This window comes from Mobula birostris, chromosome X (assembly GCF_030028105.1).
Source record: "Mobula birostris isolate sMobBir1 chromosome X, sMobBir1.hap1, whole genome shotgun sequence".
NCBI classification, from domain to species: domain Eukaryota; kingdom Metazoa; phylum Chordata; class Chondrichthyes; order Myliobatiformes; family Myliobatidae; genus Mobula; species Mobula birostris.
Genome location: NC_092402.1, coordinates 79,463,987 through 79,482,837, shown reverse-complemented (window position 1 = coordinate 79,482,837; position 18,851 = coordinate 79,463,987). Strand labels below are relative to the sequence as shown.

The following is an 18,851-nucleotide window of genomic DNA, read 5'->3' as shown; positions in this document are numbered from 1 at the left end:
GGATAGCCATGCCTGCCTTGGAACGCCGGCCATGTTTGAAATGTTTGATCAACAGTCACTTTACATGGGAATCTCTCAGAATGTAATGAAGCAATTGTCTGAGGCATCGGAGAGCTTTGTGAGCTGTCTAATTCTACACTCTGTGGCTATTTTATTAGGTACACCTGTATGCCTGCTCGTAATGCAAATATCTAATCAGCCAAATTTGTGACAGCAACTCAATGTGTAAATGTATGCTGACATGATGAAGAGGTTCAGTTGTTGTTCAGTTGGGGAAGTAATGTGATCTAAGTGACTTTGACCATAGAATGATTGTTGGTGCCAGATAGGGTGGTTTGAATATCTCAGAAACTGCTGACCTCCTTGTATTTTCATGGATAACAGTCTCTAGAGTTTACAGAGAATATTGCAGAAAGGTGCAAAAGTAGCCTGGCTATCTGACTCTTGCACAGCAATTTATATAATTAAAACCCAAATGTTGTGTTTTAATTATAGAATTTCTTTTAAAAATCAAAGTCTGTTACTGGAAAAAGAGGCCATTTGAAAAACTAATACAATTAATACTTACGTAATTTCATTCCCCAAGAAGTATCTAGATCAATATCAATATATATATTAAAGTGAATAAAATCCATTACATGCTAAAAGTAAAGAAAGGACAATTCTTATCCTCTCCAGTCTGTCGGGGTCTTGGTGGGTAATGAGTAAGTTATAGGTGAACTACTGACTTGTCTGTCTCTATCATTTAAATATATATATATATCTATCATGACAAGGAAAAATATAATGCTCAATAATTGATTTCTCACTTTAATAGGTGTTTTAAAGTTGACATTTTACTTCAATGTTATCATTTTTAATGTTAATGACAATACCATTATTTCTAAGTTTATAGTTAATTGTTAATTACCGTGACTGGTGTAAATTATTATGATCTGTTCTGCAAATAAATGTTTTTTTTTTCTCTATAGTCTTGAGAAATGCTGTCAGAGCCCTGTTCGACTGTATGTGAAACTAGACGGCTGAGGAAGTTTACAATACGAGCTTCAACAGGAAGCCGGAGACGAACGCTGAAGGGGAGAGAGTCACAGAAGAACTAGTCCTGACCCGCAGAGGGAAAAGGGAAGCGAGCCACACAGAGAGCGAAAGAAGTGGGCGGAGAGAAAGACGGAGGACGGATACGCGGGTCTCCGGCGGGGCATCCCAAAATCAGGAGCCAGCACACAACTGTCATAAGTCACCAGTTTTAGGGGTTGACAGATAACTCAAAAGCTGGCTGGCTAAAAACCGCTCGCGCGGAGAAGAAAATGAAGGAATTCCAGTCGCATTTGGAACCCGATTCCCGATTAAAGGTGTGAGCACAGCCGTATTTAAAAGGAGGTTAAGTTTCACTCAAGAGCTCCATTTTCAGGTAAAAAAAACGCTTACTTTCGAATTAAGACAAGATCACGTAAAATCTGGCTTTTTGTTTTTCACGTGGTTTTAGATTTATTGCAGAAGCTAACTGCTAACAATGTATGATAAGGATGGATTTTCGCACTCTAACATTTTTTTCGCGTACGATGATCATTGCTTGAGGGCGCGAATTGTTTCTGGTTAAAATAAAAGGTTAAAGTGATCAAGACCTGAGGAAGCGTTTCCGGCTTGGAATGTGTTGGTGCATTTTACATGTACAATGTAGGAAGTTTAAACTAAAAACCATTTCCAATACACTTGGTGTGCAAGGCATCGCGATTGCATTGCTTAATCAGGTCATCCAGAAATAACCCAGGTAGGTGGGGAAAAAAGACATTCTCCTGAACTGAAAGTTAAACATTTATTTTATTATTTATTAAGAGTAAACTGTTTTAAAAACAGAAGACGTTATATGATATATTATTTATGTCGTTTTTTTTTGCAATTTATATATTAGTGTCCTAATATCATTCTAGAAAAAATCGTTACCAAGCTACAGTAATTAATTTGTTGATAGTCAAATCTTAAGCGTGCACGCCTTTACATGTCATCGTCATGTAGCGAATGCGAGTTGATGTCTGTGGTGTCCGATTGGGAGCTCCTGTTGGCATAAATATCTTAAGCATTAAAAAAACATTCCAGAAATGGTGACGGTATAATCTAGTACAGAGGATTAAGCGACGACTGAACAATTGAAGTTCACTAGCAAAAATTAAATGTGGCCTTTTTTTAGGTAGAGCAAGTGGCATAGATTGCAAATCAGTTGAAAGAATGTTTTCTTTTAAAATTCCATTTATCAAACTAGGCATATTTGAAAACAATTTCTCCCCTTGGCCTCATTAGATTTATTTGAAGTGTCACCCCGTAAAGTACTTTTAGCTTTTGTACTTTAGTCACCTGACATACCTAACCCAAACCATGCGTTTCTATTTGCTCAACACTTTCTGTTTATAGAGGTATTAGGGCAAATTCAATTTTTTTCAGGTTAAGTTGGAAATATCTTAAATATAATTGGAAAATGAACCAACTCGGGTTATAAAATTGTAAAGGATCCTCTTATCTGATGTGGCCTAAATGCAGCTCAAGGTTTCACCGAATTTGCTTCTTTCTGTCTCCATTCAGGATTAATTTATCCAAAAGGGCACCATTCCTTATGTGAGATGGATAATGTCTCCAAATGTTGATATTCTTATCTTTATTAAATAATATTGATGTGCTATTAGAGCCAGGGACTTGGTACAGTTCTGACCAGGGGGTTCTGTCTGGGTGGAGTTTGCACATTCTCCATATGACTGGATGGCTTTCTTTGGAGTGCACTGGTTACCTTCCACATCCCAAAGACATGCAGGTTCATTGGTTAGTTGTCTGCTGTAATTTATGCCACAGTGTAGAACCTGGAGGGAGTTAGCGAGAATGTGGGAAATTTTTTAAAAATGGCATTATTATGGGATTTGGGTGTTGGCATGTGGCCAAGTGGTTAAGGCGTTCGTCTAGTGATCTGAAGGTCACTAGTTCGAGCCTTGGCTGAGGCAGCATGTTGTGTCCTTGAGCAAGGAACTTAACCACACATTGCTCTGTGATGACAATGGTGCCAAGCTGTATGGGTCCTAATGCCCTTCCCTTGGACAACATTGGTGGCGTGGAGAGGGGAGACTTGCAGCATGGGCAGCTGCCGGTCTTCCATACAACCTTGCCCAGGCCTGTGCCCTGGAAACCTTCCAAGGCGCAAATCCATGGTCTCATGAGACTAACGGATGCCTATATAAAATATGGGATTTGTACAAATGAGTTGTTGATAGTCAGTACAGGCTTGATGAGCTGAAGATCATGTTGATGTGTTATCTCTATGACCTATTGACATTTTGTACTGACTCTTTAGTTCTTGAATTGATGATGCAATTTTTTAAAGCTGTCTGGTCCACAAGAAGAGAGTTATTATCATGCTACATATTAAAATGAAAACACCAAGTGCTTAAAAAATCCTTAAGAAGACTAGGACTTTTAAAAAGTATCTAATTCCTGTTTTATGCTCAAGGCCTTTAAACATAAAATATATTTCATCATAGGCAAGTACACAGGATGTCCATTTTGCCATGACAAAGAAGTCTTATAGTTCTTGGAAAATGAGAAGGTCTATGAGAAAAAGACGAGGGCACGTAGGGCAGAAAAAACAAGATGTGATATAAATCAGGAAACTTGTGAGCCAAACCATCCAAGAACTATGGTTTATTTGTACCAGAAGGAGTTGAAATGTAGAGTTGTTATGCTAAGCTAACATCAAAGTTGACTAGACCACACTTAGACTTTTGGCACTACATCATAAAAAGACTAACCAGTCATTGGAGAGAGTGCAATAAATGTTTTTGGCAAACCTTTTGTTTATTCAACATCTTCAACTTAGCAAAATGTTCCAGGTGACTTCACAGTATGACAACAAGCCTTTCTTATCGAGATGTTGGGGAAGGTGGCCAGGTACTTGGTTAAAGGAAGATAGATTTCAAGAAAGATCTTAAAAGAGATGCACAAGTAGAAAAATTTAGCAGGGGAATTCTAGATCCTTGTACCTTGACAGCTGAAGGCACAGATGGCCATGATGAAACTACTAGATACAGTATGTGGAACATTGTAGGAGTGGAGAGATTAGGGAAAGACACGGATATGGCCACAGAGTAACCATAAGACAGTGGAACAGAATTAGGCCATTCAGCCCATCAAATCTGTTCTGCCATTCCATCATGGCTAATCTATTTTCCCTTTCAATTCCATTCTCCTGATTTATCAAGAACCTATCAACCTCCACCTTAAATACACCTAATGACCTGGCCTCCACAGCTTCCTTTGGCAATGAATTCCACAGATTCACCACCTTCTGGCTAAAGAAATTCTCCTCATCTCTGTTCTAAATGGATGTCCCTCTATTCTGAAACTGTGTCTTCTGGTCCTATACTTCCCCCATCATAGGAAATACCCTCTCCATATCCACTCTATCTAGGCCTTTTTAACATTTGATAGATTTCAATGAGAATCCCCCTCCATTCGTCTAAACTCCAGTGAGTACAGGCACAGAGCTCCTCATACGATAAGCCTTTCTTTCCTGGAATCATTCTCGTGAACCTCTTCTGAACCCTCTTCAATATCAGCACATCATTTCTGAAATAAGAGACCCAAAACTACTCTCAGTACTCCAAGTGAGTGATTCAAGAACTCCAGAATGTTGAGGTTATACTGTAGCTATCAGGCAGAGTTAAAAAAGCTTGGAAAGAGATTTCCTTTAGAAAGAGAAAGCTGACAGGTGACATTTATAGATCAGAAAAAATATGGAAAAGCTTTATGTTGTAAATATTGAGTGTGTTCTACTCCTGGGAAGCTGCAAACCTTGAGCCCATCATTACAAGCTAGTCACCAAGGAATTAATGACCATAAGACTTGAGGGTATCTTGAGAACACTTGAAGCGATAATTCACTATAACAAGGAACCGTTAAGTTGGATAGTTCAGATATGAGTTGCCTAGAAACTGGATCACATTGCACTGTGCTGAGCAATCCACAACAGATGCAATCCACAATAACTCACAGTAGTAGCCATTTCCAGATGAGATTGTATCAGTTGTAAAATTGATGGGGCACTTCTGGTTGGGATCCTTTACTATTATGCTGACATTTTACCAGCAATGGAAGCACAGCTAATCATGTCAACTATTGTGTAATGCATGTTGGTAGCTTTCTTGACGTATATTGGAACACTCATGTCAAGCAAATAGCTCTGATTTAGCTGTCAGAAAATAATAAGATACACAATCCTTTAACTCCTATATTTAGATGTCACTTAATAGGCCACATAGTTTGCCACAAAATAACTCCAAAGCTTAGTAATGTCAGGAAATGTAGAGGAGGCTTGACCCAAATGCAGAACAGCAGAGATGAATTAGCAGTGAGTGATAGCCTTAATAATAAACTGCAAAATAACAAGCCACAAGGGGCCACAAAACAAGTGAAAACAAATACTTAACACGGCAAGGCAACAAACACTAGGAGCAATGGTTGAAGCTGGCTGGTTGATAGGTGAACAAGGACTGTGGCTAAGAGCTGGGTTTTAATAGGCTACAGGTGATGAGTTGGAAATGAGTGGCAGGTGACTCCTGTTAGCTGGGTGGTGACTGGGACCTGCCTGTCTGTGCAGGCCTGACAGATAAACTCATCACGGTTCTTGAAATCCTCAGATAGTGTGAAAATGGAGTGTTTATTTTGCTACCACTATGGAACTCAGTTAATGGATCCCTCATTGGTCCCTCTGTCTGTGAGGAAGAGAATCCTCTGCTCTAGCCTGATGATGAGGCTCTGTACATATTAGGTCATCATACACCTTGATCCACCACCACCACCCTCTTGATGTGTGATAATTCCTGCCTCAGTAGATGATATCTTGCAAAGAGCCCTTCAATTTATACATTTATTAGTTTTATTCATATGTAAGAATTTCTGGGATGGAATTCAGTGCATCAATCATTTTATGGGGAATAAGTTTTGAAGGCAGAGATGGAGTACTTAGGAGATGGGGTGGTGGGGGATATGTGTGCAGGGAGCAGGAAATGTATGAGTATCTGTGAGTGTGTGTGTGAGAGAGAGACCATTAAAGAAAAATATTTACTATGCTGTAGAGATTGCCTTGACATATCAAGTGATGATCATTTTTCAGTTATTCGTATATTGCTTGGGATTTTCCTTTTAGTCATGCACTTCATTCACCAGCTCTCTTAATTTCCCAGGAACCTTGGTGTTCTCTCCTTTCTTCCTTTGCTTCCTTCTCTTATATGAGAGCAAAAATATGTGTTGTTATTGTATGGGGAGTGTACCTTTAGAGGCTGGTGTCCATCTCTAATTGGCACAGAGAAAAGCGATAGCACCTCCAGTAAGTTTTGACTGCTCCGTATTAGGACCAAGACTAAACGTGGTTAGTGCATCTGTTTGGTGGATACCACACTAGTATTGTGGCATGCTTAATTGCATCCAATGCTACAATTTTTGTCTAGATTTGGCGCTCCCACTATATACAACAAAGGTGAAATGCATTTTCTAGGCATTAAGGGGAACTTAGCTAAGTAAGTAAGAGTTCGGGAGGGGGGAATTTGTGGAGGGTTATGTTGATAGAGTTTGATGATATGAGGAGTCGCAAGTAAAACATGAACTCTACTGTCTTGTCTAGGCAGAAGTTTGGGGTGCCTTCAAGCAACAACCTTCCTCTTCGTAAAGAGGTAGTGAGAAAAGCAGGCAAGGTTGTCATTTGTGGCCATTATCTCATAGTCCCTATTGAGAAATTTGTGTGGAAGCATTTTTTTGTTCTATTAGCTTGCATATAGACATCTTATTACATGAAAAATTGTCCTTTGAGTGAAGTAGAGGCATCTTGCTGGTGTGATGTTGCCTCATACATTACAAAATTAATGGCGAAAACTAGATATAAACACCTTGGCTTAGGTAATTATAGATCTGTGGCATTAGTTGTGCACTGTGAAATGTACTACGGAAGTGAGTCTATGTGGATCAAAGCACGATGATGTAGTCAGAAGAAGAGTCTAAAATTGGAAATTGGGATCAGTTAGTGGTCAGAACCATTACAAGACTGGAGGTCAGAATCCGAATCAGAATCAGGTTTATTATCACTAACATATGTTGTGAAGTTTGTTGCTTTGTGGCAGTGGTACAGTGCAGTACATAAAACATACTATAAGTTATATTAAGAAATATATAGTGATCATAATACTGTTAGTTTCAAAATAATTATGGAGAACGATAGGACTGGTCCTTAGGCTGAGATTGTAAATTGGAGAAAAGCGAATTGTGATGGGATCAGAAAGGATCTTGCAAGTGTGGATTGGGACAGGCTGCTTTCAGGCAAAGGTGTGCGTGCTAAGTGGGGGATCTTCAAGAGTGAAATCTTGAGAGTACAAAGTTTGTATGTTCCTGTCAGAATAAAAGACAAGGATAACAGGTTTAGGGAACCTTGGTTTTGAAGAGAGATTGAGACCCTGGTTAAGAAAAAGAAGGAGATGCATAGCAGGTATAGGCAGGAAGGAGCAAATAAGGTACTTGAGGAGTATAAGAAATGCAAGAGAGCTCTTATGAAGGAAATCAGGAGGGCTAAAAGAAGGCATGAGGTTGTCTTAGCAGACGAGGTGAAGGAGAATCTCGAGGGCTTCTACATTAAGAGGAAAAGGCTTGCAAGGGACAAAATTAGTCCTCTGGAAGATCAGACTGATCATCTATACATGAAGCTGAAAGAGATGTGGGAGATCTTAAATGGGTTTTTGCATCTGTATATACTCAGGAGAAGGACTCTGAGTCTGTAGAAGTGAGACGAAACTGCAGTGAGGTCATGAGTACAGAATACAGAGGAAGAGGTGTTTGCTGTCTTGAGACAAATTAGAGTGGATAAATCCCCAGGGCTTGACAAAGTGTTTCTTTGGACCTTGTGGAAGGATAGTACAGAAATTAAATGGACTCTGGAAGAGATATTTCAAACATCTTTAGCAATAGGTGATGTACTGAAGGATGGAGGATAGCTAATGATGTTCTGTTGATTAAGAAAGGCTTTGAAAATAAACCAGGAAATTATAGGCAGGTTAGCCTGACATCAGTAGTAGGAAAGTTAATGAAGGTATTCTAAGGGACTGGATATGCTTGGATAGATGGGGACTGTTTAAGGATAGTCAACGTGGTGTTGTGCATGGTAGGTCATATCTAACCAATCTTGTAGAGTCTTTCGAGGAAGTTACCACAAAAGTTGACGAAGGCAAGCAGTAGATGTTGTCTACAGGGACTTTGACAAGGTCTCACATGGGAGATTGGTCAAGACAGTTCAGTTGCTTGGCATTCAGGATGAGATAGTAAATTGGATTAGGCATTGGCTTTGTGGGAGAAACCAGAGATGGTTACCTCTCAGACTGTAAGCCTGTGACTAGTGTTGTGCTGCAGAGATCAATGCTGGGTTCATTGTTGTTTGTCATCTATATCAATGATCTGGATGATAATGTGGTAAACTGGATCAGTAAAATTTACAAATGCCACCAAGATTAGGGGCATAGTGGACAGCAAAGAGAGCTATCAAAACTTGCAGTGGGATTTGGACTAGCTGGGAAAATGAGCTGCAAAATGGCAGATGTAATTTAATGCAGATAAGTGTGAAGTGTTGCCCTTTGGGAGGACAAACCAGGGTAGGTCTTACATGGTAAGTGTTAAGGCAGTGAGGAGTGCTGTAGAACAAAGGGATCTGGGAATACAGGTTCATATTCTTTGAAAGTGGCATCACAAGTAAAGAGGGTTGTAAAGAAAGTTTTTGGCACATTGGCCTTTATAAATTGAAGTATTGAGAACAGGAGATGGGATATTATGTTGAAGTGTATCCGATGTTGTTGAGGGCTAATTTGGAGTATTGTGTGCAGTTTTGGTCACCTACCTACAGGAAAGATGTCAATTAGGATTGAAAGAATACAGAGAAAGTTTACAAGGATGTTGCCAGGACATGATGACCTGTGTTAATGGGAAAGGTTGCATAGGTTAGGGATTTATTTCCTAGAGCATAGGAGAATGGGGGAAGATTTCAAAGTTACAAAGTAAATTTATTATCAAAGTACATATATGTCACCATATGCAACCCTGAGATTCATTTTGATGAGAAAATCTGCAGATGCTGGAAATTCAAGCAAATCACACAAAATGCACTCAGGTTGGAGAAGCAACACCTTATATTCTGTCTGGATAGCCTCCAACTTGATGGCATGACATCAATTTCTCAAACTTCTGGAAATTGTCTCTCCCTTCACCATTCCCATTCCCATTTTCCTCTCACACCTCATCTCCTTACCTGCCTGTCACCTCCCTCTGGTGCTCCTTCCCCTTTCCTTTCTTTCATGGTCTTCTACCCTCTCTATCAGATTCCCCCTTCTCCAGCCCTCTATCTCTTACACAAATCAACTTCCCAGCTCTTTACTTCACCCCTCTCCCTCCCAGTTTCACCAATCACATACCACCTTGTACTTCTTGCTCTAACTTCTCATCTTTTTTTTCCAGTCCTGATGAAGAGTCTTGGCCCGAAATGTCGACTGTTTACTCTTTTCCATAGATTCTGCCTAGCTAGCTGAGTTCCTCCAGCACTTTGTGTGTGCCAAGATTCATTTCTTGGGTGGGGGGGGGCAAATGAATAAATATGATAACCATTGTAGAATCAATGGTCGACCACACCAACAGTGTGGACAAGCAGTGTGTAAAAGACAACAAACTGTGCTAATACAAAAAGAAAGAAAAACAGGAAATAATAATAATAATTGTAACCCTCTCATCATAGGCTTGCAATGAGTTAGCTATTACTGTGAATTCAACCTAACAGCAACATAACCCAACAATGCATGGGAATAATGATGAAAGAGGTCAATTTCCATTAAATAAACACATCTAGGGTAAATACAATTTGGGTACACACAAACATAAAAGTTTGAATGTTCCTTCCAAGGGAAAACGAAGGCAATTACTGTATGAACACTAACACACCCAAACAAATTTACTGTTGACCAGGAAACAATAATTTAACTCACACCAGTATAAACTTAGATTGAAATTATATTGACAACAATGTTTAAATTATAACAAACACAATAATACTATATAATACAAAATAAGAAGGAGGCCCGTACTGTATATGTAATAGTCTATATCATGCACGTAATGGTTGGAACTGATTGTTGCTTCTCTTCGATTACTCATGATACTGAAATGGTTTTGCACTGAAGAACCTGTCCCAGGAAACAAATATTCATGCAACTTCTAAGGAAAAATTATCAAACTTTCTTTAATATCATGTGCTAATTATCTAACTAAAAGTTGTCTGTACAGTCTCCATGAGACCATTGTCTACATGAAGATTTTTCATCATCGTTATCTGTCCTTCCAAATGGGTTCTGAGAGCATTTCACTGTGTTCTTCTGTGATGCTCGTTGTCCATTTCCATTCTTCTTCTTCCTCATTCTTCGATCCCATGCTCTCTAGAAAAAAAACATTAACACAAAATCCTGCTGGCTAATTCAACGAACCTAATTTAATCAACTAAATTTTTATTTTAAACAATACAAAATGAAATACTCAGTCATATAATGTAATTAAAGGAACAGTTATCGCATTTTGAGAAAATCCGCAGAAAATAAAATACCCACAGCTAACTGTATTAATAACATAAAGCCTGGTCTTAAACCAGGGTATTACATAATAATAAATTTTGGGCTGAAGGGTCTGTAATGTGCTGTAGGTTTTCTAAATAAATACACAATTGAGAACAAGAGAGGAGGAGTCCTTGGAAGTGAGTACATGTGTTGTGGGAACAGTTCAGTGATGGGTTAAGTGAAGGTGAGTGAAGTTCTCCCCTTTGGTTCAAGAGTCTGATGGTTGAGGGGTAATAAATGTTCTACAACCTGGTGGTGTGAGTCCTGAGGCTCATGTACCTTCTTCCTGATGGCAGCAGAGGGAAGAGAGCATGACTTGGGTGGTGAGGTTCCCTGATGATGGATACTGCTTGCCTGTGACAATACTCTGTGTAGATTGTGCTCAGTGGCGGGGAGGACTTTACCTGTGATGGATTGGCCTGTACCTACTACTTTTTTGTAGGATTTTCCATTCAAAGGCATTGGTGTTTTCATACCAGGCTGTAATGCAGCAAGTCAATATACTCTCCACCACCCATCTATAGATCTTAGTCAAAGTATTAGATGTCATGCCATATCTTTGCAAACTCCTAAGGAAGTAGAGGCGCTGCTGTGGTTTCTTCATAATTGCACTTATGTGCTGGTCCAAGGACAGGTCATCTAAAATGATAACACCAAGGAATTTAAAGTTGCTGACTTTCTCCTCCTCTGAACCCCCGATGAGGACTGGCTCATGGACCTCCAGTTTCCTCTTCCTGAAGTCAATAATCAACTTCTTGGTCTGCTGACATTGAGTAAGAGATTGTTATGGTGGAACCACTCATCCAGATTTGTAATCTCCCTCCTGTATGCTGATTTGTCACCACCTTTGACACAAGTAGACAAAATTATGAGGAGTATAGATAGGTTAAATGCAAGCAGGCTTTTTTCACTGAGGTTGGGTAAAGTGAGAAGTAGAGGTGAAAGGGTTAAGGGTGAAAGGTGAATTGTTTAAATGGAAACTGAAAGGGAACTTCGTCACTTAGAAAGTTGGTGAGAATGTGGAATGAGTTACCAGCGCAAGTGGTGGACTCGCGTTCGATTTCAACATGTAAGAGAAGTTTGGGTACGTACATGGATGGGAGGGTTGTGGAAGGCTATGGCCCCAATGCAGGTTGATGGGACGAGGCAGATTAATATTTTGGCAGACTAGATGGACCAAAGGCAAAAAATAGAGAGGTAGTATTCATGGATTCATTGTCCATTGAGAATTTTGATGGCAGAGGGGAAGAAGCTGTTCCTGAAGCATTGAGTGTGTGTCTTCAAGCTCCTGTAACTCCTCACTGACATTAGTAATGAAAAAGTGGCATGTCCTGGGTGTTGGGGGTTGTCAGTAATGGATTCCACCTTTTTGAGGCATTTCCTTTTGAAGATGTCCTCGATGGACTGTTGTCGGGGAATATTGAAGATGTCCTTGATGGACTGTTGTTGGGGACTGGTGTGTGGGATTGGTAAGCGTTTGGTGGGAAAGGGTATTGGGTACTGTGTATAGAGAGCTTCAAAGGGATAATAGGTAAGTAGCTGTAATTCCTGTAGTAGGGGCCTAGAGTGGCATAGCACTAGTAAAAACCATTAGCTCTGAGAGTGACCAGTGATGATAGATTCTGGTGCAACATGGGCTAACTTTCTCTGAAATTCTCCAAAAGGAACATAGCATATCACAGAACTCACATTGGAGGCCAAAGTGTGATACAAGCAGGAAGTTCCAGGTCAAATTTCCTGAACAATACAATATGTTTTACAATATATAAAATACATATATGATATGATATGATCTATGGAGGGAATAAAGTGGGTTAAGTTAGGTTTTGGAGGTTGAGTGCCAGCTTGGGTTTGGTTGGCAAAAAGGGCTGTTTCTGTTTTGTTCTGTATCTCTTTGTGACTATAATTTTGACTGTGCACTGTAAAGCAACAATTTGTTTAAATTGGACTCTACTCAGTAGGAAAGGGCACTCTTTGTGATGGCTTTTGTGACCAAAAGAGAAGTTGCTCAATCATTTCTAAGCTTTAATTGAAAACTCTTGGATCATTATACAAACAACAGGAATTCTACAGATGCTGGAAATTCAAGCAACACCTTATATTCCGTCTGGGTAGCCTCCAACCTGATGGCATGAACATCGACTTCTCTAACTTCCGCTAATGCCCCACCTTCCCCTCGTATCCCATCTGTTACTTATTTTTATACACACATTCTTTCTCTCACTCTCCTTTTTCTCCCTCTGTCCCTCTGAATATACCCCTTGCCCATCCTCCCGGTTCCCCCCCCCCCCATCTTTCTTCCCGGACCTCCTGTCCCATGATCCTCTCGTATCCCTTTTGCCAATCACCTGTCCAGCTCTTGGCTCCATCCCTCCCCCTCCTGTCTTCTCCTATCATTCTGGATCTCCCCCTCCTCCTCCAACTTTCAAATCTCTTACTCACTCTTCCTTCAGTTAGTCCTGACGAAGGGTTTCGGCCTGAAACATCGACTGCACCTCTTCCTACAGATGCTGCCTGGCCTGCTGCGTTCACCAGCAACTTTGATGTGTGTTGGATCATTATAAATTCTGCTTGTCTTCATAATCATAGCCAGTTGGATCAGTGCAGTAAATTAGTGAAGCAAGTTGTGTATGAAAATTAAATATTAAAGATTCATCTGTGCCCTTTAAATCCAAACAGTTGAATAAGCAGTTATGAGGCTCTTTTTCCTAACTTTTTAAAATATTCCTTTTGTCACCTTGAGCACTACTTACTGATGCTTCAATCAGTAAAGCCGATTTGCATATTTCTTTGCTCAGAACATAGTGAATTCCTGGAACACTCTATCCCAAAGGGCAGTCATTGAATGGAGTTGAGGATATTCAGGGTATGGATGGACTTGGGGGTAGGGCTGGAAAATATTGTTGAGCCATGATATTGTTGGATAGTGGCTCCATGAGGCTGAATGTCTTACTCATAATCCTGTTCCTTTTGTACTTATGTCATGCTAAATTCACCTGAGGCTCTTGAATTGTGTATTGCCATGGTGAGCTGTGAGTATTTCCATAATGCTCTTTATAGCTATCCCAGTTAAACTGGCATTCTGGCTAGATTTTGAAGTTAGCACCGTGACTGTGACCCGTGACCCTAATCCTTCCACTGCTATTCCATCAGACCATAATTATGCCTATCTCTCAGTTCCATTCATGTCCTTTTCTCATATCCTTTGATACTTAATCCTTCTCACCCACCAAAATAAACGTTTATGTAGTACTCTAAATGGGGACTGCCAAGTCTTTACACAACTGAACTACCCCTTCTTCACCTTTTGTATTCTAGATCTCTTGAGATCAAGCCCTATAATCTTTTGCCTTGTTTTATAATATTGAGCACATTTATTTCACATATTCAATGCAATAATTTTTACAGGTATTATAAAGCTGTCTGTCTGTAGATTAGAGGGAAAAGTAGTTCCTCGGAAGATTAGTGAGGAGAGACATTCAAATGAGGACTAATGAAAGTGTGAGCTTTGCTGGAGATTGTTGAAAATGAACAGTAGGTTCTGGAGGAAGTTGATATGAATGTGGGGAGAATAAAATGGAATTAGTGCAGGATTCATGTAAATGGATATTTGATGGCCAATGCAGTCTTGGTGGACTGAAGTTTCTGTTTCCATGCTGTGTGACTCCATGACTTCCATGACACACAGTGAGGGCATGCATTCCAATGATAGTTAGGAAGGACAAGAACTTTACCGTAGATTAATGAGAGTTGATGTGCCAATGAGTTCAAATGAAAATGCCAAGGCTTCATAATCATATTTCCTTGCAACATTGAAAGGGGATTTGGTCCATCGAGGTTTCATTGGCTGTCTGAGAATCAGAATCAGAATCCTTTATTATAGCCAAGTATGTGGACACATACAGGGAATTTGATGCCGGTTTCCCTGAGCTCTCGCTGTACAGAATCAAAAAGCAAACAAAACAATAGTGCAAATAATCGTGAACTATATACAATGAGGTATACCTGTGTATGTACAGGTGGACTTGGTTTATAATAGACTAAAATTCAAGTGTTCATAAGACTGATGGCATACGGAAAGAAACTGTTCTTGTATCTATTTGTCCTGGCATACAGTGATCTAAAGCGCCTACCAGAAGGAAGGAGTTGGAACAGGTGATGTCCAGGGTGTGGTGGGTCTACGATGATGCTGCTTGCTCGCTTCCTGACTCTAGACGCATATAAGTCCTGGATCGAGAGCAGCTTCACACCAATAATCCTTTCCGCAGCCCTGACGGTTCTTTGGAGTCTATTCTTGTCTTGTTTGGTAGCTGATCCAAACCAGACAGTGATGGACGAACAGAGAACAGACTGGATTATTCCTGAATAGAATTGAATCAGCAGCTCCTGAGGCAGGTTGTACCTCCTGAGTTGACGTAGGAAATACAACCTCTGCTGAGCCTTTTTGATAAGAGTGTCCACTTTGGGTGTCCACTTCAGGTCCTGGGAGATTGTGACACCCAGAAACCTGAAGGTCTCCACAGCAGACACAATACTGTTGAGTATAGTGAGTGGGGGGAGAAATCCCACAAATCCATTCCCATATTGGTTTTTTTGTAACATGCCCTCTCTCATGTATCCATGACATTGACCTGACCCTCTTACCGGCCTCCTTCAGTGCGAGTGTTTCACAGCAGCTAATTAACCTAAAGACTTTGGGATGTGGGAGAAAATCAGAGTTCCTGGTGGAAACCCTTGACGTTACAGAAGGAACATTCAATCTGCACAGACAGTAGCAGAGGTTGGGATCAAAGTCAAATTGTTGGAACTCTGAGGCAAAGCTTCATTACTATGCTGGACATAATGTGGAGATGGAAGATGAGCAAGGATTGGAGTTCCAGCCAGGATTGCTTAGTATGGGATTTGCTGCTTTATAAAGATAAAAATTTGCTTTATTCATCACAGACATTGAAATATACAGTGAAATGCATGGTTTTTGCATGAAATCAAATTAGCAAGGATAGTGCGGTGGGGGGCAGTCCTCAAGTGTCGCCATGTTTCTACACCAACATAGTATGCCCACAGCTCATACTCATACGTCTTTGGAATGTGGGAGGAAACTGGAGCACTGAGAGGAAATCCACACAGCCACAAGGGGAATGCATAAATTCCTTACAAGTAACAGCGGGAATTAAACCCTGATCGGTGATCGCTGGCGCTGGAAAGCGAAGCAATAGCCACTATGCTGCCGTGCCACTCATGACTGTACTTTTGTATTATGTCAGTGCAACTGCCTGTTAGCAAGCAGAACATTGAAAGAGTTGAAGCTGGCCTTCACGTATCTAAGCAGCTTACTATGGTGGTGTCACCACCACACTGGCCACTATCACACTAGCTCATGCTATGCAAAGGGGCTCTACCATAAACTGGACAAATGTCACAGTGCTCTGAACATCTGCAAAGGGAGATGGATTTCCAGCATTAAGCTAACTGAGCCCACCTAAAGCGCAGCTGCTTTCCTAAAACAAAAGCAGTTGAGACTTCTGAAAACTACAACAGCTGAATGTCTGTGGTAGAGTCAGTTTCACCGATGTTGTTGATGCAGGCATAATGTTATTTTAGTTCTAATTCGGGGAACTATGGTTTTCACAGAAACCTGCTGGCTTTTCCTGAAGGTTTCAATTCTCATTTGATATAGTTCAGAGATATGGCAGTTTATTATCCATTGAAGTTGTAACCCCATGAGAATCCTTCATTGTCTAATTGTGGCCAAAGGGTTCAGCAGATAAGAGCCTGTGACCTGTAAGGTGGCATGCGAATACCATCTTACACTCGGTTATCCCACCCAAAGGGATCAAGGATGATTTGCTGTAGCCTAGTTTTATCATTTCTAGATAGGCCTATTTTAGATCTGCAGACTGCCACAAATGATCAGGAGCTCCTTGGTGAGGTGGGCAGATTGTCAGTATGTGAAGTGGTATGCTCCTTCCACTGTTTATGCTATGCCTATGATCAAGGTTCTCAGGGTCATGTTATGAATATATAAGTTTCCAGAAGGGGGAAGAGGAAACTTGCTCAACATAGACATCATCCTTTTTCCACCTTTGTATGTGGCTGCAGCAATCTGTGCATTGAACTGAAGTACACGAGCACCAAGTGTCACTGCATGCTGAGGTTGTATCTGATCCTGGTGTTGCAAGAATCTATAGCCTCCTGCTTTTGCAAGTTTGACAAGTTTAGTTCAGTATTGCCACTGGCTCTCAAAAACCTGCTACTTTGCCTAATGTCAGATCTGTTCCCTATGTCTTCAGTTCTACCAAGTTTGAGATGATGAGAAGCACCACCCTCCCAACCCCAGAATGAATACATCTCCATTTTAAAGGAGCTTATTCAACATAACCTGGAAAATTCAGAAGATGTTTCTGGGCTGAATTTATTTCTGTATTTAGGTATCGTTTCTGGTTTTCTGTTCTCTATTTGCACTTTTGTATTTGCGTAGAATACTCAGTTGACACCAACAGCATCATCGCGACAGCCCCCACGTTCTCCTCACCTCAGTATATTTGATATGTCAGCATTGATAAAGATTTTGAACAAGCAAAAATGGATGTATAAATCTGTTAGAACTGTGTATTGGGTGGATACATGTAGAAATACTAGATAGCCTTTGTTCCTTCTCAGATGTCAGTGATTATCGAGTTCCCAGCCGCAGTGATCATTGGGGTTTGGCAGGCTATTCAAACATGTTGGACTGGGCAGGGACTGGACAGAATCTGGTTGGCATTTGTGTTTTACTTGCAAGTTCCAGTATGAAATACAAGACAGGAATAGAACTGAGTAACTGGCAAATATGTTTCTTCTCTGCACCAAAATCAATTTCAGCAAATTCTACTAATCAGCTACCTCTGCACGGAGAGGAGATCAAAGCCCCTCAATAATAAGCATGCTGCTTTGGATACTGCTGTGGGAGATGACCTCCCAGGGGAATGCCACAGAGACCAGGTTACTGGTACTGAGCATGGGAAACGGTAATGATGAGGGACTCAGGGGGAACTGACAGGAGATTCTGTGGATGTGAACAGGACACCCGGATAGTATGTTGCCTCCCAGGTGCCAGGATCAAGGGAGGTCTTGGATTGGGCCCACAATATTTTGGACAGGGAGGGAGAGCAACCAGGTGTCTTGGTACATATTGGTACCAATGACATAGGAAGGAAAAGCAAAGAGGTCCTGAAGAGAGAATTTAGAGAGCTAGGTAAAAAGCTGAGAAGCAGGAGCTCTGGGGTAGTAATTTCTGGATTGCTGCCTGTGCCATGCACCAGTGAGGGTGGAAACAGGGTGATTTGGCAGATAAATGTGTGGCTGAGAAGCTGGTGCAGGGGGCAGGGCTTCAGGTTCTTGGATCATTGGGATGTTTTCTGGGGGAGGTATGACCTGTTCAAAAGTGATGGGTTGCACCTGACCCCGAGGGGAACCAATATTCTCACAGGCAGGTTTGTTAGAGCTGTTGGAGAGGGCTTAAACTAATTTGGCAAGGAGGTGGGAACTGGAGTGATGGGACTCAGGATAGGACGGATGGTAAAAAAAAACAAAGATAGTGTGCAGTCAGGCTGTCAGGAAGGGCAGGCAGATGATAGGACATAATTGCAGCCAGCAGGGTGAGTATCAGTGCATTGGGGATGCAAGAACAAAAAAGGTAGCAAATACAGTACTCAAAGTGTTATATCTCAATGTATGGAGTATAAGAAATAAGGTGGATGATCTTGCTGCAGTATTACAGATTGTCAGGTATGATGTTGTGGCTATCACTAAGTCGTGGCTGAAGGATGGTTGTAGTTGGGAGCTGAATGTCCAAGGTTACATGTTGTATTGGAGGGACTCGATGGGCTGAATGGCCTACATCTGCTCCTATATCTTCTATCTTATGATAGGAAGGTCATTAGAGGGGGTGGCATGGCTCTGCTTGTAAAGAATGGCATAACATCAGTAGAAAGCTATGACACAGGATTGGAAGATGTTGAATCCTTGTGGGTTGAGTTAAGAAACTGCAAGAGTAAAAGGACCCTGATGGCAGTTATATACAGGCCTCCCATCTGTAGTTGGGATGTGGACCACAGGTTACAACAGGAAATAGAAAAGGCGTGTCACAAGGACAATGTTATGATAGTCATGGGAGATGTCAACATGCAGGTCGATTGGGAAAATCAG

The 18,851-nt window shown here is 40.9% G+C and overlaps 1 protein-coding gene across 4 annotated transcripts in view; it reads left to right on the top strand.

Moving 5' to 3' along the window:
* The first annotated feature begins 1,070 nt into the window (after positions 1-1,070).
* The window catches only part of LOC140191897 (rho GTPase-activating protein 27-like), a 272,124-nt gene continuing 254,343 nt past the window's right edge, over positions 1,071-18,851 (top strand). For all 4 annotated transcript variants that reach the window (XM_072249735.1, XM_072249733.1, XM_072249734.1 and 1 more), the window contains exon 1: positions 1,071-1,411. The gene's annotated coding sequence lies outside the window, so the exon portion shown is untranslated. The remainder of the gene's footprint in view (positions 1,412-18,851) is intronic.